A 16,659-nucleotide genomic window follows, 5' to 3' on the forward strand; every position below is an offset into this window, starting at 1 on the left:
GACACCATACAATGAGGGGAGCGTTTCAGTTGGACTCAGAGAAATGTCACTAGATCTTTGCTTACATGCATCCCATGATCCAGAAGACACATAAGGAAAGCAGATGGAGAGCTGCCTCTATTCCCACCCTAGGCTGGAATAGCAGCCTTGGTGGTAAATTCCACTCCCTTCCTTCCAGGCAGTTGCCTGCACAAAGCTCAATTGCACCAGCATTGTGTGGGGACGGGTAAATTTCACTCTATGGGATGAAATCCTGATACTGCTAATAATTTATGCCTAAGATAACATCACGCAGCATTTCCAAAGCCCTTTGCCACCTAATCTTTACCTGAAGGATTCGCCCTTTGGTTGCAAAGAAGGCATTTCAGTTTGAACTTTAATCTAACTGCAAAAGGAATCTTTTTCATGTCCAAGTAATGAGGGCTACCTCCTTCAGCCCTTGCATCTGTGTTTATCTTTCATTACAATATCATCAGCTAAAGTATCACTCAGGACTATACATAAGGGCTCACCATGTATTTTTTTTCCTCTCACAGCCGTTTTACAGCATTTATAATTCAGCCTCAAAAATATGCTCCAAACTGAAACTTGACTTGGAAGAACTCAGTTTAGGGGTAAGATTTTTCTTGTTTTAAATTGCACAAATATCTTTTAAAAACATACGTCAGAAAGAGAGAGACAAGGTGGGTAAGGTAATATCTGTTACTGGCCCAACTTCTGCTGGTGAAAGAGACAAGCTTTCAAGCTTACACAGGAGTTCTTCTGCAGGGTCTACGTGAGCTTGAAAGCTTGTCTGTCTTCTGTTGAAAAGAAGTTGGTCCAATAAAAGATATTACCTTTCCCATCTTATCTCTCCAATGTCCTGGGAGCAACACTGCAAACAACTTCTGAAATAAGCACGGACACATTTTAACACCATCTCTCAATCATATTGATATATCCTGTATTAATTGGTCTGATCTCTTTTTTCTATGTCTGAAGTAGAGCCTGACCTAAAACCACCTGATGTTCTGATTCAGTGGATTTTGGATCAAGCCCTTTTCTACATGTCCATTAGGGTAAAGACATCTTATTTGTCAGCAAAATGCCAAGAACATTGTTGGTATCTTCTAAATAATAACGATTAATTAAAACTGTCGGCTAATGGTTCCCCTCCCACTTAAATATGTTTTGCTGAAAATTATTATTTCATTTTCATCAAAAAACTGAAAACTGTATTTTTAGTGGAGGTTTTGACAAAAACTAAAAAAAAAATTAACTGAAAAAGTGTATGTCTTGCATAATTTTCTGTTTCAAGAAAAAAGTCATTTTCCATTAAAAACAACTTTTTGATGGAATATTTTTGATCACCTCTGTGTTTAACATATTAATAACAGCCATATCAATATCAGTTTTACATTACAGGAGTTGCTGAAAACCCACCCTCCAATCCCCTACACCAGTAAGTGGTTTGATGATGATGACATGTTTCTTCACCAATAACACCAGAAAGCATCACAGCACACAATATTTAGAGGGTCTAAATGAAAGTTCCTGAAGAAAGGAATTCCAGGATGGCTGTGCCAGTGAATCTCTCACTCCATCCTAAACTTCCTCTGTTGTTCCTACTTTAGCTATGGTACATAACCCACCATTTGGAAACTCTCTGTGATGCCTACAGCAGGTGCAAAAAAGTGCATAAAGGAACTAATCAACCACAGTCAGAAGGATTGGTGAGAACCTGAAGCAAACAAATGCTACTGGTGATGATAACCTTGTGCTTGAGGATCCACCTACAGAAGGCTCCATACCTGTGATTTGTCCATGCTCACAGGGCCTTTGAGACACATGTTCCCCTGAACCAGTCTGAGGTCCACAGGCTGTGAGTACCTTGAGCCAGACTGCTCTCTGGTGCAACTTCATCTATGTGTCTAGAGTTACACCAGGGATGAGTCTGGCCTTTTGTTCCTAAAAGTCATATTAGTGAGAGAATCCTATGTCCATAAGCTGTCCACAGCCCTGCTTGTCCATAGCCAGAGGAGAGAGGTTGCATCTCCTAGGAAAGGCAAGAAAGGAGGAAAGAAGAAGCAGTTTTCCCACAGAGAGCACAACACTTACTCTCTTACAGAGGCCAAACAGCTGTGGAGTGGTGGATGCACTGAATAGCCAGGTGGGAGCAGAAGATGTGAGGCCACTTACAAGGACCAGTAATTGTCTTACTAGGGACTCTTTGCTAATGTATTTCTCTCATTCGATCAAAGATTGAAAGGGCCACCCAAAAAAGAGAAAGCCAATAAATTAGAAAAATATATTACGGAGTTGACGAAACCAGATAAACATCTGCAAGAGACTTTGAACTGGGTGGAATAAATGTCACCCAGCTGCTAGTCCTGAATATAATGCAGAGCTAAGGTATAGATTTTCAGGGCAGAAATTACTTATAAAAATAGCTCTAACAGTGCTGATGTGGAGAAGTAAGCAAATCCTCCTAGCTAGCTGAGTAATTTAATTATAAAGCACCCAATCACCATGGTATTGGGACATATACTATCCATTACAGCGTAAATGAATTGTTCTTGTGCAGGGTAAGCCTCTTCTTTCTTTTATTGCTATTATTATTTATTATTACTATTATTTATAGTTAGAGTAAAGAATTATACTGGCTCTTGGAATTATTTATATGTGAGTGGTTTTTGGCTAAAATTATATTGTTACTCTCTAATGCATTTAATATCCTGTGATAATGGCTGTGAGAAAGGTGAGCTGCTAAATACTCTAATAATCTGAAATTCTCAATTTTGCTACACCATGTCACCCACTGAGCCATGCAGGGATTTTTTTTTTATACATATGTCAAGAAAAGTTATATGGACAAATACAACTTACACATACAAAGCACATTAGGTAAGTAAACAACACAGAGAAACCTTAACTGAAAGACTAATGCCCTCAAAAGGAACAAAAAACATTTATTGTGATTTTAATTGAAATGTAACTTTTTTGAAAATCTATTGTTGTAGCAAGAGACAAAGTCTATTTTAAATAAGGAAACATCAATAATCTCTTTTGAGTCATTCTTCTCTAGCAAGAAGCTTCAGGGACATTTTGGGGAGAGGTGGAGTGGAGAAGGTCCACTTTCTTTGAAGGAAATGTTTACATTCTATGGCAGAACAAACCTTTGGCAAAATTCTGCCCTGGAAAATCCCACTGAATTCAATAGAAACAACTGCACTTCTAGAGCTCTTTCCAGAGGTTCACAGATTATGAGGCCAGAAGAGACGATTGTAATCACCTAGTCTGACTTCCTGTATAATGCAGGCCACTGGACTTCCCTGAATTAATTCTTGTTTTCATCCAAATATCTCATATCCTGGTAAATTAAATCTTGCAATACTGCTGTAATGGAATTTTATAAAAGGGCAAACTCAAGTTCAGTGGGTAACGGAACTGCCAAAAGATTACTGACTGGCAATTAGCAAGCAGCAGAGCATGAATACAAATCCTGACTCCCAGTTCTCTGACCCAATCACTATCCATTTTACCTCCCACAGAAAAGCCAGGGTCAAATCTCCATTCCAAATGGACACCTGGCAAGTAGTACCTTATGCCCAGTTCTTCAGAGGTAGGCTTCCAACATCCACTGATTTCAGTAGAAATTAGAAGCCTAAATACTTTTGAGGATTTGGGCCTATGTGTGCATGGGTAGTCCAAGTGGCCTTTAACTCCAAGCTATCATGAATGTCAGATCCTCTGCTGGTGTAAATTTTTGTAGCTCCATGGGCTTCAATGATGATACACTGACTTATACCTGCTGCGGATAGGTATACACTGATTTATACCTGCTGCGGTAATGTCCAGTTCCTAAAGAAGTTAGCCAAAATGACTGAACCAGTTCTTGTATCCTCATTGTTCTGAAGCACTACGGGTGGCTACCAAGCCCTACAGGATGGAGAAAGAAGAGAGGCAGAATTGAACAATAAAGATAAAATGTGTCATTTCCTAATAGTCTGCAGTGGAGGACCAGGGTGTCATAGCTTCCATTTCTTTGTTTATGAGAACCTCCTTCCAGTGATCTATGTCCTCACATCAGGTAGGAGTTCTGTATAATGCTGCTCCCTACATATATTCATGATTATGGTCATCATATAGTAAGCTTTGGATAAGCAAATTTACAGTCCACTAAAAAGCCTGTCTATAGGTAGTGTCAGTCAACACAATCTACTGTACAAGCTATGGGCTCTGACTAGCCCTCTGCACAGCCCCATTGAAGACAGTGATAATAATTGTATTTTTACAGTCCGCCCCATCCAAGGATCTCAAAACACTTTTAAAGGGCTAATTAATTAAGCCCTACAACCCCTCGCCCCATATATGAAGAACTATGGTTGCATTTCAGGATTCCTAACTGCAAGGGATTTTCTCTCTAATGACTGCTCCTTCAACCACATCCCATGTAAATAATTTGGCCTATTTTCAATTCCCAACATGCCAGGGGTGTTTGCTACTGTCTCACTCTCTCACAGCCATAAACAAATCAAATAGCTGCTGACAATGCTGGCATATCGTGTGAAAGAGGGAGTGGCCTCTGACTGTGGCAAATGGAAGCCTTTATAATGAACGCGAAAGGCAGAATTCCAGTGGCTTGAGGCATAAAGGCCCTGCAAGCAGTTATACAACCTGCTGTTTGCGTAAGGCCTGAATCTGCTCTCACCTATGCCGATTTGGATTTCTATTGGTTTAAATGGACTTACTCCTGATTTGTACCAGTGTAAGTGTGATCAGAACCAATCCCATGAATCTACAAATTTCTTATGTCTGTCATTGTGTGGTTGTGAATCATAAAGTTAATAATAATCTTGCATTTTTGGAGAACATTTCTGTAGAAAAGTGGTCATTAAATTGGGTTCCTCAGAGTATTATGGGGTGGACCTTTACTTCCTATTTAGTTAGTGGATGTTAACCCTCCCCCCAATCTGTTATTTAGGTGAATAAAGCAGCATATCCCCAGCCTGCAGTCCTGTAAGACTGTTTCTGGTGCACTAAACAGTCCCATTACAAAAATGGTGATGAGGAAAAACATAAGCATGGCACCTTACGAGGAAATGGAGGCATTTTGTGCAGAAAATAAAGATGGCAGCAATATATTGACAGATAGGGCCACTATTTCATCAACATGGAAATAAAAAAAGTGTTGCAAACTTCATTAATTAATTGTTTGAATGACAATTGTCTGTATTATTTACATCTATCATGTTGACCTCTACTAAAGTGCAGCAGCTCTGTAACAGCACATCACAAAAGTGCATGACAGTTTAGAACAGGAAGTAAAGAATACCTTACCCAATAAAACAGATACAGACTGTAGTCATCCAAACTAGGCTTTGGGCCAGAACATTAGGGGTAATGCCTTTATGCTTGCAAAAAAATTCTAGGGCATTTTTCATGGGCATGGGCAGTCAAGTCCTCTATGGGTATGTCTACATTGCAGTTAAACACTCGCAGCTGGCCTGTGTCAGTGACTTGGGTTCACAGGACTCAGGCTGTGGGTTTGTAAAACTTCTGTGTAGATGTTTGCGCAGAGGCTGAAGTCCGAGCTGTGGAATCCCATAAAGGACAGGGTCCCTGAGCACAGGCTCCAACCCAAGGCTTGAATACCTACACAGCAATTTTTAGACCCTTAGCCCAAGCCCTTGAGACATACCATGTAGGCATACCCTATGTCTTTTCAAAAAGCAACAGCCATTTATGAGAGACTTGTCACTGCGGTATCTATATCTCTCATGGCAAAGTTACTTCTACCGTCATATACAGGTTCAGAAATATTTTAGAGAAGAGAATGCAAGTGACATCTACTGAATCCTCAACACTCCAAATCCAACTGACCTCATCCCACTAAGCTGATCAGAACTGATGAGTGCAGAGTTTGTGATTTTAGTTGTGCTAACCTACTCTAGGGTTAGTTTAGAAATGTACTTTGCATGACATAACCCTTTATTGCTTTGTGCAGGTAGCAGAGCACCCTTCTTATTAGAGTATAGATCCTCCTGATGTTTGCAGGTACAACATCCATATTTTTCAAAAAGTTTGATCAGCTCAATTAAAAAAATCTCCCATAAAAAGCAAAAGACTTTTATGGGATCAGAATATTCTAATTCTGAGGAACAATATTAAGAATGGAGACATTTTTGTGGAAATTGATTGACACTTTTGTGGGCCTCCATCTACTTCTGCTTTTCATACAAACTGTGTAGTAAATGCAGGTAAAAAAAATTACCTGTCAAAATATAGCTCTGTTTGGTTACCTCTGTCCATGGGACAATTTTAGCAACTTGTCAATCAACGGGCTGCTAAATAGCCTCTCCAAAGCACAATACGCTATTTCAGACGACACGAGCGTGTCAATCATTTATTGAATCAAAGCCAAATTTGAAGCAGAGCAAAGCCCAGTTTGTCAATCACTCCTCGGTATTCTCTCCGCTAACCACCTGACAGCTTTTAACTTTTCACTTTTATATTCTGTGCAGCTAGTTAAGATCCTTTCATTTTTAATTGGGCTCCTTTTATGATTGGTAGCTAAGCAACTAATATGTTGTTTTATATGGTAATAATGGGCCCAAAACTTGAGAGCTTTCTTGACCATTCCTGTTTGTGCTTGGGAAATTATTTTCCTTCAAGTTGCTAAATAGCAGAAACAGTTATTTAATTATGGGTTGTCCTGTTGTTTCTATCTATAAACACTTTTGGCACTGTTTAAAAATAAACACTGCATGAGCTGGCAAATATATACTGCGTGAATTTAATTCGTGATAGAGTGTCTTGGAATTTCACAGCTAATTACAGGGAAAATTGGGTGCAGAAATGATAGGGGTGCCAAAAAAGTAGTTAAAAAAACATTAGAGATGGACCCAGTTCAAAACCTCAGCTCTGACCCCTCCTGAAAAGTTCCGGCCCAAACATTGCACATCTGTCCTTGTATCTATCACGCACTAAATCACAGTATCTGTGGATCAGTGGCAATAAGGAGGTTTAGGATTCAACAGAATTTCAATCCACAGATGTATTGGCATGGAATAGTGGGGTCATAGCTGGAGAAGAGTGGGTCCTGGAGAGCAGGACTTGGGTGGGAATGATGGATGATTCCAGCTGCCCTTGGCTGCCTCTCATTTTTGAATGTAACATGCTGCTAGGTTATGTATGCATTACAGGGCATGATTGAAGAGAGCACATGATGCTAAATTCAAACACAAAGAACAGGAAGACAACACCTCCTGCAGGCTAAACCCACCAGAGAATCACAATTTCATAGCTGCTACAGAATTTCTAACCCCCTCATCTCCATTTTCTGGCCCCAGTGGCATCAGTGCTAGCAAACAAGCTAACACTGCCCAGAACACCCTCAGAGACTCTATCTGTAGGCCCTTTCCTCCCTCTCTGATGCTTTGCTTATCAGACAATAGTGTGTAAAAAGAAGCTGTCTCCTTTACAACCACCACTCTTTTCCTTCTGCCTGAGGTAGACTGTGCCCTGGTTCAGTGTGCCACATAGAGGAATAAGGCTCGCATGCACCCTTGTGCAACTGCTCAGATTGTAGCTGAGTGATGTGAAGTACTCTACCGCCTCCCCTACCACAAGCAAGTGGGCAGAGCTGGCTGGATGTATATGGAGGCTAGTATGCTGTTCTCTTTTAAGGACTGCAACAACCTACTGATCAGTCCCCCACTCCCAGCAGAACAGGGCACCACCTGAAGAATTGTGCCTCAGGGCACAATGCCTTCCAATGTTTCCTATGGTGGCAGTGCATCTATGCATGCCCCCTTTCTCAGGGGTGTCTCAAAAGGGTCCATTGAGCCTTCATCAATTCCATTGAGTCTAAAGGCTCTGCATTGCAATCCATTGCCACAGAAGAGATCACGACTGGATGTACGTGAACCTCTGATACAGAAACTTGAAGCCAGTTATCACACTGTAGTCTGTATTGTAGACTCTTGATAATAGACTACTAAAAGCTGAAAGAAAAACAGCAGAAAAGGTCAGGAGCCTACTGGAAATAAAGAGATTCTGAAGAAACATGATTTCAACAGCAGATTCATAAAAAAGAAACACCCCTTTACAAATTCACCTTTAAGGCAAAAGGGCCTCTAAATCAAAACCTTCCAGCTTTCACTCTTATTCCAGGTGGAATTCCTAATTCAAACGAAGTTTCCAAGATCAGAATAGGTTCTCTAGAGTAGAGTAACCTCTAAAAGCTAGAACAAGCTGGTGAACTAGGCTAAACCTCCAGGCTGGAGCAATATTCAGAGCTATACCACACTCCCCATCTGCACTCTACAAAAACCCCTAGCTGGAATGAGGTCCTCCAAGCTAGAACAGACTCTTCACTAAAGGCAGCATACAAACTGGAAGAAGAGAGGTATGTGCCCAGAGACCATTTTATGGTCCCTCAGCCCCACCCCATAAAGTTTTGGCCAATCAACACCCTCCACTTGGCATAAAATGGAGTCTCACAACTAGCAGTAAATGCTGTGGTCTCTTCTCTTATAAAAAACCAAAACCAAACCATCAATGCATTACCCCAAGGTAAAGATACATAAGTCTGGATATTATTTCTTGATAAGGGAAGTTAAAAAGGAGAAACCACATACACAGGGCACGCCCTATAATTCTCTTTGGGCTCTGTTTTCCCTTCTGTTTTGGGGACTCATTAAGGAATTTTAATACAAATAACACTTTACTCATTAAATCCTTTTACAAATTTACACCCTGGGATTCTATGCCTTGTGCACTGTTCTATCACTAAGTATCACCTTCCTGGCCGTAAGTTTGATCACAAACCTGATATACAGATATGTTTGACAAAACTTTAGAAAGCATGGACTTGGTTTTGCGAGAAGCTGTAATGAGTTTTGAGTCAGCCTAGGACAGTTGGTTGCATGGGCTGGTAACCAAATGAACTCACTGTTCTCATCTGAATTTCACTTTTTGTTTCTGCATTTATTTTTACTCCCAGACTCAAATTGCTAGTGGCTGAGAACCTATGAAAACTGAAATCAGGGAGGAGAATAAAAAGGCTCAGATGGACCCCTGCAAACAGAAATCTCTGGTCTCATTGTGATTTCACAAGGGGGAATTGTGTCTGTAAGCCACAGGCCTGAGTAGGGAGCGTGGTGGAGCTTTGGAGGGGATTGTGCTGCGAGTGGAGGGCATACCCTTCTCCTTGGGGGAAGATCTTAGTGTATTGTTGAAGCTATGTACATTGTAAATCTCAACAAAAATTAGGCTGTGGGGGAGGGGAGGGAACAACCAGGTTTTGCTCTCTTATTCTGGTGTAGTTCAGGAGTTATGGAGTTAAACCAGTGTGTAACTGGTGTGAGATCAAAACTGGGCCCCATGTATGTTTAATAGCATTCTGGTAAATGGGTTTTAAGTTTGCTTGACTATATTAATGATCCTTTAAGAGATTTTTTTCCCATGCACAGATATGCATTATTTATACAATCAGACATTTGCAAAAGTTTATAAGTTTAGAAAAGGTTTATGATCCCAGACTGCTGCCACAATTTGGCACAGATTGTCAATCTTGGCTCAAAGGAAGCACAGGCTTGACTGAACATGATGCTAAGCTATCATAGTTCAGGCATCCTAGTAGAGCAGAGGGGAAACCCACACAGCACCCACCTACACAGCACCTGGTCTGTGAATCAGTAGAGACTCTCAACAGAGGAGCTAAGATGCACAGACCATAAATATTATACCAATAAGAAAAGGGCAGGGTCAGGAAAGCAAGCAGCACTTGAAAGGAGGTTTTTAAGCCACTCTGTGCTTGTCATACTTACTCAGTTAACAATACAAAGATGTCCTCCTGTCTGAGTTCTTTTTATCACTATTGTCCGATAACTCCTCCTAAGCTATATCTAATTCCAGGGGCCTTTTGTCCTGGCAAGGAGGATGCTTTTAATGTGTGTGTGTATGTACATCATACATTAGAAATATTGTCATTTATGAAACCCACTCTGAATGACAATACTAAATCTCTTCTGAGGTTACCAACTGTTTAAAAGACTGGAAAGAAATGTTTAAAAATATCATGATAATAGGTTTATATTATCCAGTGCCTTTTATCCCAGAGTGCTTTACAAACATAGGGCCTGATTCTGCCCTCCTTCCTTTTGGTGAATGGCAGTTTACTCTGTGAGTCGTTTCATTGAAATCAACTATATGCTATAAATGGGTAGACCGTATACGATATATGGGTCACCTAATCCATTGCAGAAATGCAACTGCCTCTGGCGTGAAATGTGGCAACTCGTGTAACAGTTGCTATTAAAAAGAGAGTATTTATCAACACCTATTGCACATCAGTATCTAAGCTACCCCCATTTTCTGCCTATACTTAGAATTGACAATATCTGTGATACCTGTGGCAAACATTACCTTTTCCAATGGCTCATGCTGCTCCTGTACCACGATAGTTAAGGCCAAGAAATGAAGAATACTTTTTCTCATTGGAAATACAAGGGGGTTGGTTAGGCAGAATGTAATTACTAAGGAATTTGGCCAGGATATTAAGTTTAATACTCTGACTCTCCCAGCGATTAAAAATGGGATCTTTTTAACTCAAGCTTGGGGGCTTCAGTTCATCTCTCAACCAAGTGCCCACTAACCAGATACACAGTACGACCTACTGATCATCAGCACTCCTACTTGTAATATACCTTGGTGTAGTTGGAGATCTCTCTTCCAAACACTAATCTACCAGTTTACAGCAGTTTGAGCACTTACAGGATGATATGGCTATAAGATAATATTAGTCTAATATTTATAAATATCCTAAACAACATAACTGAAATAATTTAAAATACTAAAACTATCTTTTAAAACAGAGAAGCAAGACTTGCCAATATTAATCATTCAGTTACACAGATAAGAAATTAAAGGGAGATGAAGGGTTTCCTTATTGCTTACACATTGCGTAATATCAAATTCCGAATGGGAATAGTTTTGTTCAGGGTGATATTAATTATCTCAGAATCAAAGAGTCAAAGATCAAGTGAATTAAAAAATAGTAGAGACCCCCCACCCACACAATTGCCACCCCTTATACAAATTATTTTAAAGTGTCTTCCATGAGTTTAAATTCCTAAAGTCTATGAAGAAAAAACAAAAATCAAACACTCCACACTTAGATTAAATGGATCTTTTTAAAGTTGACCCTTACTTTTAAAGAACAGTAGCATGTCTGGTGGACTCACTTTTGATTGTTGTTTTAAATCATTAAGGGGAAAGGTATGCAGGATTTCATATAAACACAACATACATTTTTCAGAGCTCTGTCCTTCTGATTAATTGCCTATATTTCGTGTTCACAGAATTATAGGGGTATTGGACAGCCTGAAATTAAATCCACTTCTATAGGACAAACCAGGGAAGTTATCTGCAATGTAAACTTTACAGTTACATGGTCTGCCCTGCAAATGACCTTAAACTTATTCTAGCAGGACCATTCTCTAGGGGCAAAACAATGTAATTCAGTCAATGTTAGCTTTTTCCTGATCCTCTTTTAAGCATATTACTGCCAACACGTTTATATATGTACAAGTATTATGTTGTGGACTTAGTTCACTCGAGGATGTAATGAGTTGAAACCCCTTGAACTCTAGCAGAATTTGTATTGGTCTAGGTAAGCAATCCAAATTCTAGCTATCCTCCTTGATCATAAGGTTTTCTATAGCACCCATAAAAGTATCTGAATGCTTCTTAGGACCTGTTCCAAAGTCCATTGAAATTGAGATCTTTGGATCAGGCCCAGTATATTCCTGTCTCAAATAATTGTGTATCTGATTTCAAATGTACTGACAAATACATTTTTCTTGTAAAAATGTCATCAGATAAAAAGCACCTAACTAAACTGTGAAAAATGTCAAAGGAAACGTATTGAATTATATTTCTGCAAAATATTAAACAATATTTATGTTCAAGGATGAACAGTTTCTAGAGGCAACATTTGGGAACAGAGACCCAGACTTTCTGGGTTCTACTCTGAGCTCTCCCACCAATTCTCTCTGTGATCCTGGGGGGTCACTGAAACCTAGCTCTGTGCTTGTGTTTCTCCATCTGTAAAATCGGTATACTACTTATAAGATCTACATGCCAGGGATGTTGTGAATTATACTTAATGTTTGCATCATCTTTTGAGATTTTTGGATTCAAGATGGTATCTGAATGCAAAATAGAATAAGGTTTATGTAATACAATTAAACAATCATGATATAATTAAAATTTTGAAACATTGCGCAGGCTTTTGTGCCATGCTGTTCCCTTTTAAGGGCTAGATTCCAAACCCCTTACTTCCAATGATACTAAATGGGACTGCTTGGGTATGCGACTGATTCCTGTTATGTTCACAGCATATACACAGAAAGTTAGATAATAGCATAAGTACTATTTCTGAAAGGCTACAATGTAACACCACTTTATTTCTGATAATTCAGAATGATAACATATGAAAGCCCAAAAACACACACAGAGAGAAAGCAGGCTGCTCCCTAAGACAGTGAGGCACAACTCATGCCTGCTTGCTTTACACTGGCTCTTTTCAGACTGATTGTCCGCTCACTGACTCAGATAACTCAGATCATAAGGCTTTTCTTAGAGACTCCCAGCCTGCAAGCAGGATCGGGAAATCCCTCACACTTAAAACAATAGCTTGTCATTTTTAACCAGTTTTTAATACCCCACGCTCCCTAGTGTGTATACATGTTACAATCCAGCCTTAAGTTAGTGGAGAGATGTGTAGCGAATAGAATGCACCATTTTTTAGAATCTTATTTAGGTCTTCTGGTGGGAAAAGCGATCAGATATCTTACCAACAATATGTAAGCAACATTTGAGGAAATAAATGTTTTACTGTCAATCACAATTTAAATGGCTCCTTCTTCTGATTGTGTTTTCTTGATAATGCACATGCTATATTTTAGAGGTTCTTGATATTTGCCAGTGGCTGGAGTACATGATCACTACACATTATCACAGGAGAAAAATGTTCTGGAAAGCAATGACTGATTTTCACTCAGTTCATTGAATCATAGACACTGATTAGAATCACATATATATGTATTTCCTCTCATGCACAATGCAGATCAATGTAATATTATCAAATGTACTGATGTGAGTGGTGTGTAAAACCAGGGAGATCCTGAGGTTATCCTTATTACAGAACCAGATTCAGATTTTGTCAGCGTCTCTTCAGTTTGCTCATTTGGGATGTTGGTTTAGATGTACATTTGGGGGAGATTCAGTCTCTCTTGTATGTTTCCTTCTTAGGATGCTTGCTGTCACCACTTCTCTCTCTTGAAAAATCTACCAGAAAGTGGCCCGATCCTGTAAGATGCAGAGGAGCTCCTGTAACACTCCTTGCACCTCAACCTTACAGGCAGTACTCAGTGCCTTCAAGGTACAGTCCCTCAATGAGTATTGAGTCAGCTTTTCTTCTGTGGCTGAGCTCTGCTCTGTGAAGGGGTGTGTGTGCAGTGAGCAGGCATTGGGTAACCAGTTACAACCCTAGGGGTTGTTCTGTGCTGCCCTGGTTTAAGTTAGAGCAGCCCCAAACATCTATACCACAATTAAAGAGCTCCTTAGCCTGAGCCCTGGGAGCCCAAGTCAGCTGGCATGGACCAGCCACAGGTGTCTAATTGCACTGTACACATACTCTTAGTGTTGCTTGAGTGATGCAAAGGAGTGGTGCATTTGAGACTCTGTCCTTATGTGTCACTAATGCCCTCTACTGGATGGCCAGGTGGTCCTACTCAAGTGTTTGTAAGTGTATTCCCTGCAAGTGCCTGACCCACAAAGAGGATGCAACCCCTATTGCTTGCATATACTACATTACATACTATAGCTAACTTAGTCTCTTATAGCTGAAGAGGTTGGGGTCCTGTGTTTTTGGAGCAGAGTGCCCTGGGTCCTGTGAGGATGCTGCCAGTGTGTGTATCAGATAACTGTGATGTCTGTATATTGGCCACTGACTTGGTACAGATTGGTGTTGTATAGAGTCATCTACTGTACACTTCACATTTGCAGAACATAGGATATCACTGATATGTGGTATCTAAGTGATGGATAAATATTGCCTGTTGCACTGCACAAAGATGGACTCTCAATTTTGATCAGATTCTGTTGCTGTTTTTTGTCCAGACTCACTGTACGTGGAGAGAGAAATCCGTGTCTTAAGTTATATTCTCTTCAACTCTCATTGGCAGTTAATGAAATGAGAGTGAACACTGAGGAAATAATTAAATGTTGTGCAATTAGGACTACAGCACACTGAGATATAAATAAGTACAAAACAATATATCCTTCCATAGATTTAGATTGTCTCTATTTTGTAGCCTTTCATGAGTGCCTATGGCAAACTAATTTCTTGCATAGCACTGCGGTCTGATCCTAAGATCATACATAACTCAAGAGCACTAGATAAGGTTCTTGTCAGGCCAAAAGTAGCAGGGATATATGAGGCTGACTGGCAGATATGTGAAACAATGATCAGAGCAGAGAAAAGAAAGACAGGTTCAGCAACATTTGGACTACGCGTGGCACCTTGCCATGTGGCCAGTTGATCTCAAATTTACCCAAACTCTCCTACAATAGTCTGATGGTAAAAACCTAATTTCTCAGATATGAAATGCTCAGACCTAGTATTTTATCCATTTGCCTTTCCCTGCAAACTTCAGTTCAAGCTATGTTGTGGTTCAGTGGGTATTATTTTCTCCTCTTTATTCTCCAGAGTGATCTGTCAGCCCCTCAGCTGAAGAGACCCTTGGAAATAGGGATCATCAGTACTCACCAAACATTATTAGGTTAATTCCAGCCAGGCTAGCTTTGATGGGAGGTCCTGACGTTGAGCAAACCTGTTTCCTTCACTAGGATGTGTCAGTTAGAACCACCAACTGCAAGGATTTCTTATGTTCTCATGAAAAAGGAAGGAAACAGCTGGTAAATGTATCACAGATGGTAAAGCTCTTGGCATCTCTCAGGAGAGGGCCACCCATACAGATGGCTCATTATTTTAACATTTGGATTTTCATCTTATTAAAACATCTTTTTTCCTGGTTTTATTTAGCATCATAAATTCTCTTACACTTTAGTTAACTCAGTAATCTGGGGGCTGTGTGCATGCACTAAGGAACATCATTTGGCTAAAGTACATATCTGTATCATCATTATTCACAGCTCTAATATGCAGCTAGTGGACTTGAACCTGATTAAAAATACCAAATGCAAGTGAATGCTCAAAAATATGACTTTATCAAGCAAAGGTCAGCTAAGCCTGTATAGAAGCTGAATTATTCAACAAAGAAAAGTACTGAGTGAAATGGGAAAATATTTATAACTGAGGCATTACAGTTATTGTGCTGTACAATGCAGTATTCATATACCAAAATACAAAGGCAGTGCACCTGTGTGTAAGTAAATATGCTACATTTATAAAGAGATGCAAAATGCTACATTTAAAAATCTGATCAGAATTCCAAGTTACACTCTGAGGCTCAGATGGTCAGAAATGTGTGCATGCAAAATTATACCCATATCTGCACAACTAGTTTCACCTTGCACTTATGATTGTGTGTGCAACCATGGTACAGTAGCATGCAAATAAAAATATGAATGTTCAGTATATGTAACAGGTCCATCTCAGAGCCCTTTTCAGAAGAAGTCGGCAAGTATCACTAGTCCTACTGTGCAGATGGGAGAAAGAGAGGCACAGAAAGGTGGAAGGACTTGCCCCATGTGACAGAGGAAGTCATGGGCGGAGCTGGGAATTGAATCCAGAGCTCCTGGCTCTCAGTCTGATTCCCTATATGTTGTAACACATTTACTCCCTGAATAGCTAACTAGTCACTTACTCATACAGTTATTGCAATGGCTGATACATCATATGCTTTTTTTTTTTTTTGCACGTGCACAGTTCTGCAAATTTGAATCATAGATATTTAACCCTATCAGAACTGCACACAAAAATGAATAAAAAATAACATGCAATTAAAAATTAAATCAATCTTTGGTGTCTATTTGTCTATGGCTCTGTTAAGCTTTGAAGCATCCCTGTGAAATCATTAAAGTGTATGCTTATGCTGTAGATATGGATTAACAACAGAACAGATTGTGTCACATGGATCATCCAGAGAGATGGAAAGTAGGGTCTGATGCACCTACAACATGTAAATCTCCTTATGGTCCTGATCATGAGAAGTGCTGCCACAGAGTTTTTAGGATCAGGCCAATCTCTGCCATTTAAAAAGAAAAAGAAAGAAAGAAAGAAAGAAAGAAAGAAAGAAAGAAAGATCATACACCAGGTGAAAGACCAATCCTGCCTCTGGATAGGTGTGCAACTCCAATAGGTCACATATGGGTTTTGGCCCAAAAATTGTTAACTACAAAATTTCCTTTTAATAAAAAACAGGGCCAGATCCCCAGCTGGTGTCAATCGTTGTAGCTCCATTGAAACCAATTAGGTTATATAAATATAGAAGGGTAGGAGGAAGGGACCTCAGTAGCTCATCTAGTCCAATCCTGTGCATTCAAGACAGGACTACGTAATAACTAATAACTCTTCCCAACAGGTGTTTGTCTAACATGTTCTTAAAAATCTCCAGTGATGCAGATTCTACCATGTCCTCAGGCCAT

Source organism: Caretta caretta, chromosome 13 (genome assembly GCF_965140235.1).
Source record: "Caretta caretta isolate rCarCar2 chromosome 13, rCarCar1.hap1, whole genome shotgun sequence".
In the NCBI taxonomy this organism is placed as follows: domain Eukaryota; kingdom Metazoa; phylum Chordata; order Testudines; family Cheloniidae; genus Caretta; species Caretta caretta.